Here is a 20462-nt window from a genome sequence, read left to right as displayed (position 1 = left end):
GTAGCTATATGAGGTGTGTGTGTAAATGTTTATAAGGGTCAGGGTGGCAGAGTCGGACTGGCGCCTGGCGGTGTGTTTTTTTTTTCTTTCCGGGACAGTGTATTGTCCTGGAATGAAGGTGCCTGGGACATGGAACAAATATCACAAATAAGGGACAATCCCGGGCAATCCGGGACACGTGGGCACCCTACTGTTTTCCTGTGTCCAGCCTGTGTCACATGAAATGCAGCCAGCCTGTGTCCAGCCTGTGTCACATGAAATGCAGCCAGCCTGTGTCCCATGAAATGCAGCCAGCCTGTGTCCCATGAAATGCAGCCAGCCTGTGTCCATCCTGTGTCACATGAAATGCAGCCAGCCTGTGTCCCTGTGTCCATCCTGTGTCACATGAAATGCAGCCAGCCTGTGTCCATCATGTGTCACATGAAATGCAGCCAGCCTGTGTCCCATGAAATGCAGCCAGCCTGTGTCCCTGTGTCCAGCCTGTTTCCCATGAAATGCAGCCAGCCTGTGTCCAGCCTGTGTCCCTGTGTCCCTGTGTCCATCCTGTGTCACATGAAATGCAGCCAGCCTGTGTCCCATGAAATGCAGCCAGCCTGTGTCCCTGTGTCCATTCTGTGTCCCATGAAATACAGCCAGCCTGTGTCCCTGTGCCCAGCCTGTGTCCCATGAAATACAGCCAGTCTGTGTCCCTGTGTCCAGCCTGTGTCACATGAAATGCAGCCAGCCTGTGTTCCTGTGTCCAGCCTGTTTCTCATGACATGCAGCCAGCCTGTGTCCCTGTGTCCAGCCTGTGTCACATGAAATGCAGCCAGCCTGTGTCCAGCTTGTGTCACATGAAATGCAGCCAGCCTGTGTCCAGCCTGTGTCACATGAAATGCAGCCAGCCTGTGTCCCATGAAATGCAGCCAGCCTGTGTCCCATGAAATGCAGCCAGCCTGTGTCCCATGAAATGCAGCCAGCCTGTGTCCAGCCTGTGTCACATGAAATGCAGCCAGCCTGTGTCCCATGAAATGCAGCCAGCCTGTGTCCCATGAAATGCAGCCAGCCTGTGTCCCATGAAATGCAGCCAGCCTGTGTCCATCCTGTGTCACATGAAATGCAGCCAGCCTGTGTCCCTGTGTCCATCCTGTGTCACATGAAATGCAGCCAGCCTGTGTCCATCATGTGTCACATGAAATGCAGCCAGCCTGTGTCCCATGAAATGCAGCCAGCCTGTGTCCCTGTGTCCAGCCTGTTTCCCATGAAATGCAGCCAGCCTGTGTCCAGCCTGTGTCCCTGTGTCCCTGTGTCCATCCTGTGTCACATGAAATGCAGCCAGCCTGTGTCCCATGAAATGCAGCCAGCCTGTGTCCCTGTGTCCAGCCTGTTTCCCATGAAATGCAGCCAGCCTGTGTCACATGAAATGCACCCAGCCTGTGTCCCTGTGTCCGGCCTGTGTCCCTGTGTCCATGCTGTGTCCCATGAAATGCAGCCAGCCTGTGTCCAGCCTGTGTCACATGAAATGCACCCAGCCTGTGTCCCTGTGTCTGGCCTGTGTCCCTGTGTCCATTCTGTGTCCCATGAAATGCAGCCAGCCTGTGTCCCTGTGTCCAGCCTGTGTCACATGAAATGCAGCCAGCCTGTGTCCCTGTGTCCAGCCTGTGTCCCATGAAATGCAGCCAGCCTGTGTCCCTGTGTCCAGCCTGTGTCACATGAAATGCAGCCAGCCTGTGTCCCTGTGTCCAGCCTGTGTCCCATGAAATGCAGCCAGCCTTTGTCCCTGTGTCCAGCCTGTATCCCTGTGTCCAGCCTGTGTCCCATGAAATGCAGCCAGCCTGTGTCCCTGTGTCCAGCCTGTGTCACATGAAATGCAGCCAGCCTGTGTTCCTGTGTCCAGCCTGTTTCTCATGACATGCAGCCAGCCTGTGTCCCTGTGTCCAGCCTGTGTCACATGAAATGCAGCCAGCCTGTGTCCAGCTTGTGTCACATGAAATGCAGCCAGCCTGTGTCCAGCCTGTGTCACATGAAATGCAGCCAGCCTGTGTCCCATGAAATGCAGCCAGCCTGTGTCCATCCTGTGTCACATGAAATGCAGCCAGCCTGTGTCCCTGTGTCCATCCTGTGTCACATGAAATGCAGCCAGCCTGTGTCCATCATGTGTCACATGAAATGCAGCCAGCCTGTGTCCCATGAAATGCAGCCAGCCTGTGTCCCTGTGTCCAGCCTGTTTCCCATGAAATGCAGCCAGCCTGTGTCCAGCCTGTGTCCCTGTGTCCCTGTGTCCATCCTGTGTCACATGAAATGCAGCCAGCCTGTGTCCCATGAAATGCAGCCAGCCTGTGTCCCTGTGTCCAGCCTGTTTCCCATGAAATGCAGCCAGCCTGTGTCCAGCCTGTGTCACATGAAATGCACCCAGCCTGTGTCCCTGTGTCCGGCCTGTGTCCCTGTGTCCATGCTGTGTCCCATGAAATGCAGCCAGCCTGTGTCCAGCCTGTGTCACATGAAATGCACCCAGCCTGTGTCCCTGTGTCTGGCCTGTGTCCCTGTGTCCATTCTGTGTCCCATGAAATGCAGCCAGCCTGTGTCCCTGTGTCCAGCCTGTGTCACATGAAATGCAGCCAGCCTGTGTCCCTGTGTCCAGCCTGTGTCCCATGAAATGCAGCCAGCCTGTGTCCCTGTGTCCAGCCTGTGTCACATGAAATGCAGCCAGCCTGTGTCCCTGTGTCCAGCCTGTGTCCCATGAAATGCAGCCAGCCTTTGTCCCTGTGTCCAGCCTGTATCCCTGTGTCCAGCCTGTGTCCCATGAAATGCAGCCAGCCTGTGTCCCTGTGTCCAGCCTGTGTCACATGAAATGCAGCCAGCCTGTGTCCCTGTGTCCAGCCTGTGCACTTACCTTGCTGTGGTGTCCTCTCCTGCGATATCGCTTTCCACTGGCAGCGGTGATTCCGCTCCTCATACTTCCTGTTTCCGCTCTCCCAGGCTCAATGGGAGAGAGAAAACAGGAAGTGACATCAAACTTGGATGTCAATCAAACCGCCCGGCCGTAGTAATACACATTTTTAGTTCTGAGACACCACTATCAAACTGAAAAATTGGCCAGGGAGTTATAGAGTTATGTTCAGGGCTTTTTTTCAGCAGGAATGCGGGGGAACGCAGTTTCGGAACCTCCAGCACTGAATGTATATAATGGCAATGAGTGCTGGGGTGTGCTGGAGGGTCTATTAATGTTGGCTGCTGGAAACTATTGTTGCTGAAGGGGATATATTTTTGTGTGGCAGTCTATGGTTGCTGGCGGGGATCTATTATTGCTGGAAAAGATCTACTGTTGAGGGAGGGGGTCTTTTGTTGCTGGCTGCTGAAGAGTTTATTGATGCTGGCTGCTGGGAAATCTGTTGTTACTGCTGGGGTGGTATTTTGTTCTGGGGGTACATTATTGCTTGGGGGTCTATTGTTTCTGGGTGAATCTATTGTTGTTGGGGGGGGGGGGGTCTATTGCTGCTCGCTGTGGGGGATCTATTTAGTACTTTTCTTGTTATCGTTAACAAATTTCGTACGATTTACTTACCAACACAAAATTATACTTGGCTCTGTATTCTCTAAGAGGGGCACTACTGGGAGGTAGATAGGGGGTGCAACCAAGGAACAGTGCTCAGAGGTGGGTAGGGGGCGGAGGCAAGAAGTGACATAGAAGGGGAGAGTTCCTACACCTGAGAAAAAAAACCCTGGTTATGTTTACTGATGCATATTGATGCTGCTAAATTTGGTCGAGAAGCCTAAGCTTCAATGACCTCTGGGATATAACCTATAGTACTCCCTTTGTCTTTAATTAAAACATTTTTTGTAACATAAAGATTGTATATCTCTACATCTATCTATCTATACAAATAAAAAGAAACCAACAATAAATAAAACATTAGTACAAAAAAAATACTTAAAAATATTTTTTTTTTTTAAATTGACCCCGACCAACCATTCTAGAAATCTTTGTGATCTGCTATTATGATTGCCCAGGCAGTAAATACCTCCTGCATAAATCTGATTTTATATATATATGTGAATTCTTGTTTACAATAAACTGTCACTTTTTATTTTTTTTCATGAATCCTATAAAAATGCCAGCATCTCATTGCCATATAAAGCCGCTCTTTAAATCTTTTCTAATCTACAGCTGTGATCCCTCCGTTGCGATATTTAAATCTGTGGCTTCATTTGCATAACCCTCTATTAAAACCCCTCCCAGTTATCATTTTCTTGTTTGCAGAAGTGAACTTAGTTGAATTGGAAAAAAGGTTTATCTATATGCAGGATATTATTCAAATGTGACAGCTCACTCTTGTCACGCATGAGACAGCCTCGGAGGCGCTCCCTATCTCCCGAGGAAACGGCGAGAACAGGGTAAGATGGGGTTTTTTTTTTTTTATCTTGCCGTAATTAGTATTTCATCTAATTTGGTGATGTGTCCCAGAGTCCCGAGGATAACTTGATACGCCTCGAGGACGGTAAACATGCTCAGCTAAAGACCCCGCTAAGCTAAATCGACGCCACGTTTCAGGGTCAGTAGATCTGTATTTCTCGCAATAATTATCCGCAATTAAGGACGTGTCATTGGACAACAGTGAGATTACATTTTATAACGAGGACTGTAAAAGTTACCTTTGGCATTCAATGGCATAATGATATAGTTTAAAGAGGGCTTTGGCTTGAGGGAGTGGAAGGATGTTTAAAGACAAGGTGATTTTGGAAACACTAAAGAGAACTGACGTCAGTCCTCCTAAAAGTGATATTTTACTAATAAGGGAAAGCCTGGTGGGATCAGCCATCGGCTTCTTATATGTCTTCTTGGATCTCCAAAAGCAAAACCTCCCTGCCATAATTTATGATTATGTTACTGTTCACATAAGGTTTTGGGTGTTCCTACCTATTTTAAAATCCTAAAAATAGGTAGGTGGCACCTGACCAGAGCTGCATCACAGCTTGGAGAGGAAGTCAGGGGAAACTCTGGTTTCTCTGTGGTTTTCTGGTTTCGGGGGGCAGCTTTCCGGTTTGGTTGCACAGCATCCAGGTGACCCTTGGTGGCCATCTTGGCTCAACAGAGTCTTTCTAAGCCCCTACCCACCCCCCACCCCCCCCAGGTCACCTGCTCCACTACATGCTTTTGGCATTTGTGAGTGCTCCCAGTTGGGCCCTGTCCAACTTGGTTTGTTGTGAACTGTTTTGCCTTTACTACAAGGCAAGTTCTGCCTTTATTGCAATACAAGTTCCACTAATTGCACATGGACTATGTGTGTTGTTATTGCTGCACCATGCTGCCCTAACTAACACACCCACCCCCCTTAAGCTGCAAAGGATGCCACATTAGGGTATACACATGCAATGGCCACTATGCTTTATCAGACATCTCAAGTCTCCCGCGACTCGATCTCTCAGCTGAGCCTGCACTTCCACTCAGCCTGGAGTAATCACAAACAGTGTCTCCCGCTGTGTCATGCAGCTGCAGTCTTAACTGTTTGGCGACCGTCCACTCTAACAAAACCCTGCTTCCTCATCCATCATAGACGGAACACTGATTAGATTTCCCAGCATTGTATCAGTGTTCAGTTGACCGTCTATCATGTATGAGAAGGCGGGGCTTTGTTAGCGTGGACGACTGCCGAACAGTCAAGGCTGCAGCTGCATGACACAACGGGAGACACCTGCTGTGTGTAATCAAGGTACTGGCGAGGCTGCAGATGGCACTGATGAGGATACAGATGGGTACAGTGAGGCTGCATTGTTGACACAGTGAGGCTGCAGATGGCCACAGTGAGGCTGCAGATGGGCACTGATGAGGATACAGATGGGCGCAGTGAGGCTGAATTGTTGGCACAGTGAGGCTGCATTGTTGACACTAATTCGGCTTCACATTGGCACAGTGAGGCTGCATTGATGGCTCAGTGAGGCTGCATTGATGGGCACTGGTGAGGCTGCATTGTTGGCACAGTGAGGCTGCAGATGGGCACAGTGAGGCTGCAGTGTTGGCATTGATGAGGCTGCAAATGGGCACAGCGAGGCTGCATTGTTGGCACTGATGAGGCTGCAGATGGGCACAGTGAGGCTGCGTTGTTGGCACTGATGAGGCTGCAGATGGGCACAGTGAGGCTGTATTGTTGGCACTGATGAGGCTGCAAATGGGCACAGTGAGGGTGCATTGTTGGTGAGTGTGACACAACATTATCTTTTAAAGTATTATTTTCTTATGGCATTATATTATTAATATCTTTAAAGTATTATTTTATTATAGTATTTTATTATGAATGGGGGGGGGGTTGTCGGCACGGAGCGTGACCTCCCTGAAATGAGCTTGCCACCTCACTGAAATAAGTTTTTGTAGGTTGGGATGTCTGCTTTATCCAGTACCATGCCGGCTCTTTGTTTAACCACAACAAAAAATTGAGTCGCCCAGGCAATGATACATGCAAAGATTGAGGTGACACTTCAAGAAAAGGTGTGCAGGTACACACAAAATATAGTAGCCTTGGGTCAAAAAGTACTTACCCCCTGGATTTTGATGCCACCATTTTGAAGCCTTAATGAAATCCATTACTTTGCCATTTGTTTGAGCTCTTGGGACCACTACTGATACAGACCCTCCCCCTCCTCCTCCTCTTACTTCCTTTCTTCTTTATTTTCTAATCTTCTCTTTGATTACTGGATGTTTACTGCACACCTTCTCGACACTGCCTAGTCCTTGTTACCCCCTGGGGCCATTGCTGGGGTGGACCATCTAAGTATCATTGTTTATTTTTGCTTTCTATAACCTACAAGAGTTTAAAATGATGTGCACAGCCATCGCCTGTTGGATTCTTTCTGTTGTACCACTGTTCACTTCTTGGCAGTGGCGTAGCGTGGGGGGTGCAGGGGGTGCCGTGGCCCCGGGCGCGACATTTAGGGGGGCGCAATTTCGTGCCAGTAGTGTCACTACTGGCTGCCTCCTCCTAATTTAATTTCCTGTGTCCCCCGCGCTCCGCCGCCATGTCCAGTGTTTGGCGCCCTGTGATTGGGCGTATGGGGGTCATGTGCGGCGTGGGGCTGGCCTATCCGTGATCACGGTTGCTCCTGCCTCCGCACATGACCCCCATAGCCCAATCACAGTGCGCCGGGAAACAATGAACATGCTGGCCGGAGTGCGGGGGAGACGAGCACTGGAGAGTGTAAGCGCCGGGGCAGCTGTCTTCTCCTCCTCCTCCTCCTATCCTCCAGACCGATGCAAGACAAGAAGGTGAGGAATGGATAAACACGGGGGGGGGGGAGAGAGAAGAGACAGGCGCCGTATATGTAGTATCAGTATAGGAAGACTAGGCAGGACAATATAGTGTACAGTGTAATGTAGTGGTCAGTATAGTGTAGTGGTCAGTATAGTGTAGTGGACAGTATAGTGGTCAGTGTAGTGTAGTGGACAGTGTAGTATAGTGGTCAGTGTAGTATAGTGGTCAGTATAGTGTAGTGGTCAGTGTAGTGTAGTGGTCAGTGTAGTATAGTGGTCAGTGTAGTGTAGTGGTCAGTGTAGTGTAGTGGTCAGTGTAGTGGACAGTGTGGTGTAGTGGTCAGTGTAGTGTAGTGGACAGTATAGTATAGTGGTCAGTATGGTGTAGTGGACAGTGTGGTGTAGTGGTCAGTGTAGTGGTTAGTGTAGTGGTCAGTGTAGTATAGTGGACAGTGTAGTATAGTGGACAGTATAGTGTAGTGGACAGTGTAGTGCAGTGGTCAGTGTAGTGTAGTGGACAGTGTAGTGTAGTGGTCAGTATAGTGTAGTGGACAGTGTGGTGTAGTGGACAGTGTAGTGTAGTGGTCAGTGTAGTATAGTGGACAGTGTAGTATTGTAGTCTGTATAGTGTAGTGGATAGTGTAGTGGTCAGTGTAGTATTGTGGACAGTGTAGTGTAGTGGACAGTGTAGTGTAGTGGTCAGTGAGTGTAGTATTGTGGTCTGTATAGTGTAGTGGACAGTGTAGTGTAGTAGACAGTGTAATGTAGTGGTCAGTATAGTGGTCAGTGTAGTGTAGTGGTCAGTATAGTGTAGTGGTCAGTATAGTGGTCAGTGTAGTGTAGTGGTCAGTGTAGTGTAGTGGACAGTATAGTGGTCAGTGTAGCGTAGTTCTCAGTGTAGTAGTCAGTATAGTGGACAGTATAGTGTAGTGGTCAGTATAGTGGACAGTATAGTGGTTAGTGTAGTGGTCAATATAGTGTAGTGGACAGTGTAGTGGAGTGTATAGTATAGTGGTCAGTGTAGTATAGTGGACAGTGTAATGGTCACTGTAGTGTAGTTCTCAGTGTAGTATAGTGGTCAGTATAGTATAGTGTAGTGGACAGTGTAGTTCTCAGTGTAGTGGTCAGTATAGTGGTCAGTGTAGTGTAGTGGACAGTATAGTGGTCAGTGTAGTGGACAGTATAGTATAGTGGTCAGTGTAGTGGACAGTATAGTATAGTGGTCAGTGTAGTGTGTAATGGTCAGTATAGGAATCAGGTAGGTCAGTGCTACTGTATTTGAAGGGACTCGGGGAGTGATAAAAGTCCACAGGTTGGGGGGGGGGGGGGTGCAAATTACTTGCCTTGCCCCGGGTGCTGACAACCCACGCTATGCCACTGCTTCTTGGGGAAGTACTAGTGCTCTGTTCGTAACTGTCAACGGTGTTTTCATTTTTGTCTTTCTCCCTGCATGGAGAACTTTACTACCTACACTAGCAGTTCAATTGCTTGTGATGGCTTTTATATTGTCTAATACAGATTTTGAATTTGAAAACTATCCAGTACTGGTATTGGTTGAATGTGAGCACTTCAGGTGAATGGGGCCCTGTTACAATTGTGAGCCAAATACAAGGCTCACGGTTGCAGACACTCCCATAAGAGTGGCAAAAAATTGGCATTCATGAGGCGGCAATATAGTCTTCAGGGACATTTTAAGTGTAAAAGAGCCCTAAACAGTGTAGAGTGTAGGGAAGCTAGACTCTCCATCAAGTTTTTTTGCTGCCTATTTTCTCATTAGAGATTTCCATGACTTATGCCATCAGGCCAGCAAGCAAGGGGAAATCTCCTTAAAGGGAATACATTCAGCAATAAGAAAACCCCAAAAAACATATCCACATAGTGCTGGGAAAACAGTTATTCATTCAAAGTAATGTAAAGAACACAGTAATCCAGTGAGCTCACTGGCTCTGGTAAGGCTGCTCAAGGTTCCCCTCTAATGGGTGCCAAGATTGTCACTCAAAGCATACAAATAACTGCTTTTATTTCCATATATGTGTTATTATGATTGTTTTAGACATTTTTTTCCGTTTTATACCTGTCATTTTATAACCGTTTGTGTTGCCCTGATAAAGGGGGAGTGGTTTGATCCATAAAATGCATTGTTTGTTTCAGGTGATCTACTAAAAGACAGACATGCCACTACCGCAGTGCTCTTTTGTCAGCCACTTTATGACCACAATACGACTTTTAAGCCATCTTGCACACTGCCCTGTTCTATGGGAACTGCCACATGCTGTTGTTCCCTGTTCAGCAGAGAACTAGGAATGTATATCTGTGCGCATTTCTAGTCCTAGTTGGCAAATTAGCCACAAAACGCGTCGAGTTATTAGATGCCCCATATACTACTTTCATATAATACCCTACAATATGTTTTTTTGGATTCCACCAATTAAAATTTAAATTATGTATACTACTGTGGAGACACGCAACAATGAATCTGGCGTTTTTATGATGTTACTACCATGATACCATTATGTTGCTATGCCAATATGTTATTATATTACTATGTACTATGTTATGGAATTAAATTTTCCATGTTTTACTGTAATACATTGGATGTATTTCGTTACTATGCAAGATATGGTCATAATTATGGTTTACACATCAGACATCATTATGTTGTGTTGCCTCCTTGGCTGAATGTTTCACACAAAGTCCCAAATCTTGCTTCTATATAGCAAGTTGGCAAATTAGCCATGAATTCAATCCCGGTATGGTAACTGCTACATACGGGTGATGCTAAACTTGGTTTAAGCTTCAATGACCTCTGTTTACAAAAGGGTTAAATAAGACCCTAGTTTTCTGGTCCATGTCACATTTACCCAAAAGGACCTCAGTTTTCAATATTATGGTTTATAGTCATTGTAACAAATATGTATTTTCCAAAAATTCAGCCTTGACTTATTTTTAGTTTTGGATAAAGCAGGGAGGGATCTATCAACATTTAATCATTGCCTTTTCCCCCCTAAAGGGAATTATCCCTTCACTTCCTGTCCTGGTGACACAGGAATTAAGCAAAAATCTCCTGATGAGTTTATGTTATGTTATGTTATGTATTTGTTAAAGAATAATTCAATGTATTTTAGATGCAGCTAGTGAAAATATTTGAATCTGACCCTCTGTAACCCCCTGTACAGCAACACACAGGGACTGGCAGAGGCAAAACTCTGAACCAATCAGGTCTGCTGCATGAATACATGCTTACAAGGAACGTGCAGACAGAAGGAAAGAGCAGAGCAATGCCATTATCGACCTCCTGCTGCTACTATTTCACTGCGCATGCATAGGCTGGGGGCAGGAAGTTGACCATGCTTTACCGTAGCAGACTAAATATCAGGTCACCAGCCTGGCTGAAAGTTCTGGCAGAGCTGGGAAAATCTCAGGAATGCATGGGCATACATCCAGATCCTTTAGTAAAACAGCAACTATTCATGTATTTCAACTGCATATATAACTGTTAATCGTCACACTTATGGTGTAAAATATGGTACGCTGTAGGCCTATGCTAATATTTTGCTACCTATAAGGTGGTGACTTTAACAAGAAAAAATAAAAATCCAGTTTAATGTGCTATCACAGACGATCAGACACTTTTTTCCTGCTGCTGACAACTGATGCAGATAGCATTCAGTATTTCCGCAGATCCCGTCCAAGGTAAGCCTTGTTTTGCTTTAAGGAACTACAAGCTCCCTGACAGGCATTGCCTATTTGCATTAGTTAGCCCTGATAACTGTCACACTGGGGCCTGCCGTACTGTCCCTAAGTGGCGCCTTATCAAATCTACATCTCAACCTGATTATTTTTTGTTAAGGAGCCGTGGAATCCTTGTTCTGCATACTAGATTACATTATCGAAAATGCTGCACATCACTCACTCCATCTCCCCGGCTGCAAATGATTGTTGAGCTTTCAGAGGGAGGAAAAAAAAAAAAAAAGACTCTATATTATCACGTCTGGAACGTCGTATAATATAGTTGAGCATTGACTAGGCCCAATATTAGTGGAGGTGTCAGGACGCCATTTTTTTTTCTTCTTCTTTTTTTCTCTTTCGCCTTAGATTGCCCGGAGGCCGAAATGATCCCTCGGTTTGTCCTATCTGTCAGTCTATTTGATCTCCAAATGAATTGCTTTTGATAACAGCTATATAAATGCAGGAATGTTCCGCTGGGCCTGCTTAAATGAGACTCTTCTCTTTCATCTCCCACTCATTTCAGAAAGCAGATAGACTTGTTAGAGGTTTTAATGCGCTGAGTTAGGATTCATCTTGCCAGGGCCCGGGATGCATTTATTTAGCCATATATAGGCTCCAAAATGGCCATGTGAAAGACTGAAATATTGCGCTTGTGCTCAATTATTTATTGGCCCATCTAATTACAGTAAAAGATGTTGAGCAAACTTTGCTCTGGGTAGAAACTTCTGTAATACTTGTCTTTTGTGAAGTCGGTAAGCTCGGGCACAGTTAACAAAGTTTAAAGGGTTTTGGACCTTACGTGTAGACATATTTATTTTACTCATTTGTACAGAGCTAACACTTTTTTTTTTTTTTTTACGCAGTGCTTTATATAAAATTTGCATCAGCCCCTGTAGAAGATTACAGTCCAATGATAAGGGATTGCGTTGTCCAAGAGCGGGGCCTCTTGAATGGGACAGGGGTCCTTGGTTTAGTTTTTTTTTCACCAGATCATATTTTTTCCACTTTCTTACAATGAAGAAACCCTTGAACCAATGCTCATGTCACAGGGAACACAGAGAGCTAAAATTCATATCCATAACTCTCGGTACATTAGTCAAACCATAATGGTGGTCAATAAGGGAAGGGCTCCACTACACCCATTACAATGGCAGTCCATCTATGGTCACCTTACATTACCCCCTACAGATGTATAACGTGATCATTGCTAACAATAGTTACTTATCTGATAAATAAGAGGAAAAACATTGCAGGTACCAGCAGGCAGAGGATCAGTCCACCACAGCTTGTTGTTCAAGGAACCCCAAAGCTGCTCTGGATGAATTCTAGTTGAGAAAGGCTGTTTTGAGGTTTTAATGCAATGAGTTAGGATTTATCTTTCCAGGGCCCAGGATGCATTTATTTAATCTTGTGTTACTGTGGTAAGGTGGCATGGCTATTTGGCACCACATCCCTAGAATAATATTCATAGAGCAAGAGGTATTTGATGGGATTTTATTGGTGCCCAAAAATAAAAAGGACATTTTTAAGATATAAAATGTCACATTTTATTTCTACAACAATAAAATCCACATCTTTAAAATTGAACAACTGTCATTTATTTTGGTCAAGCACAATAGTGTGATCACTGTTCAAGGAACCCCTATAAACCTCAAGAGGAACCCTGGTTGAGAAAGGCTGTTTTAAACTCAGGCAAGGATGGGGCTGCTACAGAGAATGCATCTTATTACCTGATTTGCACATATACATTGGCCTGTGCATTCTGGTACTTTTACCGGTATGTTTCTTCAGCTACAGACGAGATGTGCATATTCCTGTCAGCAGTACAGAGTTCCCCTTTCTCCCTTCCTTTGAGGTTATGGGAAGCCACCTTAACCAACTGGAGCAAATAAAAGCCCATTGCACCCTGAATCCAAATCAGTTTTGTCTTCCCCATTATCTTCAATGTATTTATCCAAAAATAGTGAATTTCAACAAATTGTGTACATTTTTACCAAAATTTCCATGAAGCCAAAATTCTAATTTTCCCTCATCCCAGCCTAAAATATGGATGGGCAAGGTCTATTTGGACTTTGATCTGGTATTTGGGTTTTGGTGGCTTGACTTCTTAAAGTGGTTATAAATGTTCGATTTCTTAAAAAAAAAAAAAACAACATGCCTATACTTACATGCTCTGTGCAATGAACATGAATTTTAATGGCATCCCAGTCTTATGCCCCGTACACACGGTCGGATTTTCCGACGGAAAATGTGTGATAGGACCTTGTTGTCGGAAATTCCGACTGTGTGTAGGCTCCATCACACATTTTCCATCGGATTTTCCGACACACAAAGTTTGAGAGCAGGATCTAAAATTTTCCGACAACAAAATCCGTTGTCGGAAATTCCGATCGTGTGTACACAAATCCGACGGACAAAGTGCCACGGATGCTCAGAATAAATAAAGAGATGAAAGCTATTGGCCACTGCCCCGTTTATAGTCCCGACGTACGTGTTTTACGTCACCACGTTCAGAACGATCAGATTTTCCGACAACTTTGTGTGACCGTGTGTATGCAAGACAAGTTTGAGCCAACATCCGTCGGAAAAAATCCTAGGATTTTGTTGTCGGAATGTCCGAACAAAGTCCGACCGTGTGTACGGGGCATTAGTCTGTAGGGTTCAAGATTGAGTTGGCCCACCCTTTGCATCTATAACAGCTTCAACTCTTCTGTGTCTATGGGAATGTTTGACCATTCTTCCAGAAGCGCATTTGTGAGGTCAGGAACTGATGTTGTACGAGAAGACCTGGCTCGCAGTCTCCGCTCTAATTCATCCCAAAGGTGTTCTATTGGGTTGAGGTCAGGACTGTGCAGGCCAGTCAAGTTCCTCCACCCCAAACTAGCTCAACCACACTATATTGCCAAAAGTATTGGGCCACCCCTCCAAATCATTTGGCGGCGGGGGGGTGGGGATTATAGTCTGGGGTTGTTTTGCAAGGGCTGGGCTTGGCCCCTTAGTTCCCCTTAGTTCCAGTGAAGGGAACTCTTAAGGCGTCAGCATACCAAGACATTTTGGACAATTTCATTACAACTTTGTGGGAACAGTTTGGGGATGGCCCCTTCCTGTTCGAACATGACTGTGCACCTGTGTACAAAGCAAGGCCCTTAAAGACATGGATGAGCGAGTTTGGGGTGGAGGAACAGTTGAAGCTGCTATAGCTGTACAGGGTGGGCCAAGTCAATATTGAACCTCATGGGCTAAGACTGGGATGCCATTAAAGTTCATGTGCGTGTAAAGGCAGTGGCATACGACCTTATTGAAATGTCACCAAATGGCATTTCATTAGGTTCTATTGGCCGCAGCATGGTGGGAGTTGGTGGATTGTGTTGCACTGCACTGCAAAAAAAAAAGGTCTGCATGCTGTCCTTTTTTTAGCGTACATCACCGTAACGCAGTGCTGTGAACTAGCCAGCTTGGAGTCAAGGCATTTTGCCTTGCCTTGCTATGTTACTGTGCTGGAATGGCTGCCCAATGCAGTCCTACCACAACTGGTGTGGATGGGCCCTTAGTTTGATGCCATAGTGTGGCTTCTGCATATATAATCTAAAGTATGCAACTAAAACCTCTGGCTTTATCCTCATTAGTTGAAACTATTTTTTATTTTTATTTTTTTTAACAAGTTAACTTGAATGTGGGCTAAGGGTGAAAATGCAGATGCACGGTTTGGAGAAAGGGATAGGGTTGTCACCCTATAGAAAAGAAGTACTGAAACAAGGACATTGATGGTAGGATGACCAGGTATTATTTAAAAGAAAGCAACAGATTTAAAAATGTTAAAACATGACTTTTGAAATTAAATTAACATGTGAGATTTTAGTGAGTGGGTTAACATGTGCTTTAATATGTAATATCACATGGAACACAGTTTAATTGCTCACCATGTTACAAGAGACCATGGTCATTTTATTTGATTGAATGATCTGCTTTTTGAATAGTGAAATTAATTTGAACAGCTGACAGATCTTATTTGTACAGCATAGTCAATATTATTGTGGCATGGAAAGGGGTGACAGAATCCCTACTCTGTTTCAGCAAGGGAATTCTGCTCTGATGTCTTTCTATACGAAGGTGTGGTAATATTGCATTCCATCACACATGAATTACTTACCATTACACACCAGCAGGATAACACTGTGATATATGATAGAGCTCCGGGCACAGTGCCTACTCCCCATTGAGTCACGATTGGTCCTGTATTCGGTCAAAGTACGCTGTATGCCTGCAGCCCTCCTCCAACTGTGCCAGGAAACTTCCTGAATTCCAATTTACAGATCTGTACACTCTCTAAAAACTTCTTAAGTAAGAAATGTGAAGGGATGGTCCAGCCATACTTGAACTTTTCGTATCTAATTCACTTGTGTATTGCAGTCATTATTCAGACTATAATTATAATGTTCTTCCAGGACACACATGGTTTAGAACAGCCTTTTTCAACCAGGGTGCTCAGGCACCTTGAGGTGCCTTCAGGTTCCTTCAGGGGTGCCTTGCCTAAAAATTGCCCAAAAATTGTATACAAGCCAGCGGATGGATAAAGCCTGCCTTTTAGTTACACAAAGTCAGAGGTTTTCATTGCGCACTATTACAACTTTCTAGCCGGCCGCTGGCATGCTAAAAACCAATGACATCATCAATTGATATAGAGAACATTGAGCGCTTGCACAGCATCCTTGTTCGTCCCTCTACATCAGCACTGGGGTCACATTAGTTGAGCAAGGGAGAGAAAAACTGAGAGAAATGAAACGTTAGAAAATTAGTTAGTGCCAGTGTACAAAGGTGCATTTGCTTTGGAAGAATAAATCACCTCTAGTGTTGGGTGTCCTATGTGTGTGTGGATGTTGCTGCATTATGTACATTTTAGTTTACTTTTTTCACATATTAGAATGGGGTGCCTGGAGAATTTTAAAGGATGCCTTGACTGAAAAAAGGTTGAGAAACACTGGTTTAGAGTGGCTATAGCATGGCATTTAAATTTTTTGGTTGGCACAGTGCAAAACAGTACAAAGAAAGCAATATATGCAAAAGAGTTTTTGGGTTCCATCCAGACTTCCCTTAGCAGTCATGGAAAATATTTATAAAATCTAAATAAATGTGTTGCGCTATCCACTTAAAAACTAATTAATTATGTGAAACATATAATCCAGGCATGTCCAAAGTCCGGCCCATGGGCCATTTGCGGCCCACGTTGCGGTTTGATGTGGCCCCCACTTGAAATTTGCATATATGTTCTTCTGTGGCCCCCAATTATATCCATCTGTGGCCCCCAAGCTCGGGCGTGTTATGTTCTTTTTTTGCTCTATACCGTATATCTCTTCTTTAGCCTGACAAATCCCTGAGCGCCGCTCATTGTTATGATGAGCTGGGGCGTGTTTCTGGGTCGTGTTCACAAGTCGATATCCCAGAGCCCGTTAGGAAGCTGACAGAGCCAATCACAGGTACTGAGACATTTCCCGGTCCGCAGATGCAGAGATCGGGAAATGTCACAGTGCCTGTGATATATATATCCAAATCACACGCCCAAGCTCATCCTTAGACTCACCACACAGCCACAAAGGTAGGAGAATTCTTGTTGGGCAGTGTATTAGTGTATCGGACAAACACACTTGGACCAAAACCTCTGGCACAGCACTCACATGATCCCTTGATCCCTTCCCCTTCTGGTCAATTTCTAAAATGGCGACTGTAAATAAGATAAGGAAAGTTGACATTGAGGGCCGCCGCTTCCAGGACAGGTGGAAAGTGGAATATTTCTTCGCTGAAATACCGAATCACTGTGCTTGTCTGATATGCCAAAAGACTGTGGCTGTTTATAAGGAATTTATTGTCAAGAGACACTACCAGTCGAGACATAGCACATATGACAAGCTAACAGGGTGTGACCGCAATGAAAAGTTGAAGCAACTTGAAGCTGTTTTAATGTCACAACAGTGATTTTTCACAAGAGCCCGTGAGTCAAATGAAAATACCATAATGGTGAGCTATGAGGTGGCAATGTTAATTGCTAAAAATTGCAAACCTTTTGCTGAGGGTGACTTTATCAAAGAATGCGTTATGAAAATGGTTGAGAATATCTGTCCCGAGAAGAAGCAAGAGTTTGCCAACATTTACCTGGCTCGTAACACTGTAGCACGGAGATCTGAAGAGATTGCATCAGATATTAAGAGAGAGTTGACATCCAAATGAGTGGATTTTGACTTCTTTTCAATAGTCTATGATGAAAGCAGGGACGTATCTGACACAGCTCAGTTGCTGATTTTTATGAGAGGGGTGAACGATGAAATGAATGTGACTGAAGAGCTACTTGACCTCCAGAGCCTTATGGACCAAACAAGAGGAAAAGATTTATTTGTTTCTATTAGTTCCGCCATAGATGACATGAAAATGCCTTGGAACAAACTTACTGGGATTATTACTGATGGGGCACCTGCCATGGCTGGTGAACAAAGTGGATTAGCAACAATAATCTGTAACAAGGTGATCGAAGAAGGAGGCAAAGCTATTAAACTCCATTGTATCAATTATCAACAAGTTCTTTGTGCCAAACATCTCAAATATGAAACCGGTGGTTAAGACTATTAATTTTATCCGCTCTAAAGCCCTGTGCCACTGCCAGTTTAAAATGTTTCTACTGGACATCCAGGCTGAATACAAATATGTTTTATATCACAACAATGTAAGATGGCTCAGTCGGGGGTCTACACTGCAGCGTTTCTACTCTCTCAGAAAGGAAATCGGAGAATTCTTGGAAACAAAGGGACAACCGATACGAGAACTATCTGATCCGATTTGGCTGGCTGATTTGTGATTTCTACATAACAAAGCATCTGAATGTTCTTAACATGAGTCTTCAGGGGAAAGATGCAGCGGTGAACCAGCTTTATTCACACCTCAAAGCCTTTGGAACAAAGCTGCAGCTTTTCATAAGGCAGTTGTCACAAACACAGCCCAATACCATACATTTTTCAGCGTTGCAGGAAATAATGAACAGTTTTCCACAGGACAATATCAGTGCGCAAACGATCAGGTATGCAGCAGACATCACATCTCTGGCTGGGGAGTTTAAACGGTGCTTTCAGGATTTTGCAGCTATTGAAAAGGAGATCAGCCTTTTCTCCTCACCATTCTCTGTTGACCCTGATGATGCTCCAGATCAGCTGCAGCTCGAGCTCAGTGAGCTGCATTGTGACAGCGAGTTACGCAGCCATCACCAACAGCCAACTGGATAAGAGCCGGTTTGAAGAGATTCGAACATTGGCTAAGAAAATGCTGAGCTTGTTTGGCTCAACATATATGTGTGTTCTGCTATGAACTTTAACAAGAACCGCGTGAGGACAAGTCTAATGCCGCGTACACACGGTCGGACTTTTCGTCTACAAAAGTCCAACGGACGCTGACGGACTAAAGCTGGCTGGTAATCCGATCGTGTGTGGGCTTCTCCGGACTTTCAACGTACTTTTTTAGCCTCAAATCCGACGGACTTTAGATTTGAAACATGCATCAAATCTTTACGTCGTAACTACGACGGACCCCGAAGTCCGCTCGTCTGTATGCTAGTCCGACGGACAAAAAAACGACGCATGCTCATAAGCAAAAACTAAACGGAAGCACTCGGTCTAGTAAAACTAGTGTTCGTATTGTAGGTAGCACATTCATCACGCTGCAAAATCTGTGATCGTTGAATGCAGCGCATTTTATTTCTTCTTTACGAATGCTCTATAAAGAACGAAGGTGTTTTGCTGTTCATAATCAGAGTTCTCCCAAACTGATTTCTGGATTCTTTTTCTCTTTGATCTCATGAATGATATAGTATGCATTTTAAAAACAATGTTTCCATACTAATAATACTTTTTCCCCTTTTTTTTTTTTTTTTTAGGTTTGTAAAGTTACCACAAAGAACCCATTATTCTTTTTTTTTTTTATAGTGATTATTTTTTAGTTTTTAGATAAAGTTAACCCAAAGCACCGTTTTTGGTTATGTACATTTTTTGATTTTCAAGACTTAGCACTTGAACATTATTAACATTAGTAATGTATTTTTGGTGTGTTTTTTCCAAACTCAATGAGATTGTTGTCCCTTGTTAATTTAACATTGTGTGTAAAATCAATGATTTAAAAGAAAACACATAAAGTCTTTTGCTAAACTCAAAAAAGATCCATTTATTCATGGTCAAAATAAAATAAAGAGGAAGTCAACGCTGGAAAAAGTCGGTGTACAAGAAAATTGGGATCTTGCGGAGTCCATATAAGAGGGAGCACAATCTGGTCCAAGAATCCCAGAGATCAACAGCACCAGCAGATGATCTAGATGTCCCCAGACTGTGGTCCTACAACAGCCTGCGTCTTCTGTCAGACCAGACTGAACCCAGGTCATCACTTTCTTCTCTTCCCTGCAGCCTTTCCTCCACGCTGCCCTGCAGCCTTCCCTGTAGCCTTCTTTTGAGGCTGTGGCTCTGGTGTTTCAGTTGTGGCAGGAGGAGGAGGAGGAGGAGGGGGGCTGCCTCATGTAGTTGGGTGTTTTGTGTTAGCGTGCCCTGCAGCCCCTTATGGATTGTTTCCCCAAATAGGCGCTCACAAATGAGGCGCTGCTCCCAATCCATCTGAAGAAGCCTGCTGGCTAAATAGCAGCCATAGGATTCTTCCGCTTCGGGGGGGCTCCTTAAAAAACGGGTGGCCTCTTGCATGAGGCGCAGGGATGCGTCCTGTGTGACCATCCCCTTCCTGGCCCTTTTTTTGGGAAGGTGGAGGGGAGGCACTTGGGATTCGGTCAGGCTCCTACTGGGCCCAGCCACCTCACTTGGCCCAGCCACCTCACTTGGCTCAGCCACCTCACTGGGACCAGCCACCTCACTGGGAGCAGCCACCTCACTGGGAGCAGCCACCTCCTGCCTGACACTGGGCCCAGCCTCCTCCAGGATGATGGTGAATCCGGCCTCCTCCAGGCTGTCCATGGGCCTGGTCTCCTCCTGCCTGCCACTTTCCCCACATTCCTCCTGGATGGACTCATCCTGTGTATAAAAAAAGGACAATAGTTTGAGTATATTTTTTTGGGTTCATCAATGACACACAGTTTGCTTCTCATGAATAGCAAATTCAATGTGAATACATCTCTTTAATAAAAGAGTCTAATCAGACACCCTAATTATTTCAAGCAGGTGCCAAACATATTTAGCCACTACTGTCAATTGATATGTATACACAATTTTGAGTGCAAAATTATTTTAGACAATTATAACATCCAGTTAACATCATTAATATTAGTACAGTAAATATTTGTTAAAATAATTTACCTGACTCCAGATGGTCATATCTGGTTCATCCAGGATGGAAGACACAGCTTGCTCCTCATCAGCCTCTGCTGGGGTGGAGGGAAGGGTGGAGGGAAGGGTGGAGGGAAGGGTTGAAAGTGATGGCCTGGCTTCATTCTGGTCATCCAGAAAACTGAGTTGATTGTAGTACCACAGCCTGGGTACAT

General features: G+C 44.8%; 1 long non-coding RNA gene across 1 annotated transcript in view; it reads left to right on the top strand.

Moving 5' to 3' along the window:
- The first annotated feature begins 4179 nt into the window (after window positions 1-4179).
- The window catches only part of LOC141139232 (uncharacterized), a 167779-nt gene continuing 151496 nt past the window's right edge, over window positions 4180-20462 (top strand). The window contains exon 1 of the long non-coding RNA XR_012243737.1: window positions 4180-4374. This is a non-coding gene — a long non-coding RNA (uncharacterized lncRNA). The remainder of the gene's footprint in view (window positions 4375-20462) is intronic.

This window comes from Aquarana catesbeiana, linkage group LG04 (assembly GCF_042186555.1).
Source record: "Aquarana catesbeiana isolate 2022-GZ linkage group LG04, ASM4218655v1, whole genome shotgun sequence".
NCBI lineage: Eukaryota > Metazoa > Chordata > Amphibia > Anura > Ranidae > Aquarana > Aquarana catesbeiana.
Note: the sequence above shows the minus strand (reverse complement) of the source record. Positions and strands in the feature narration are given on the sequence as shown.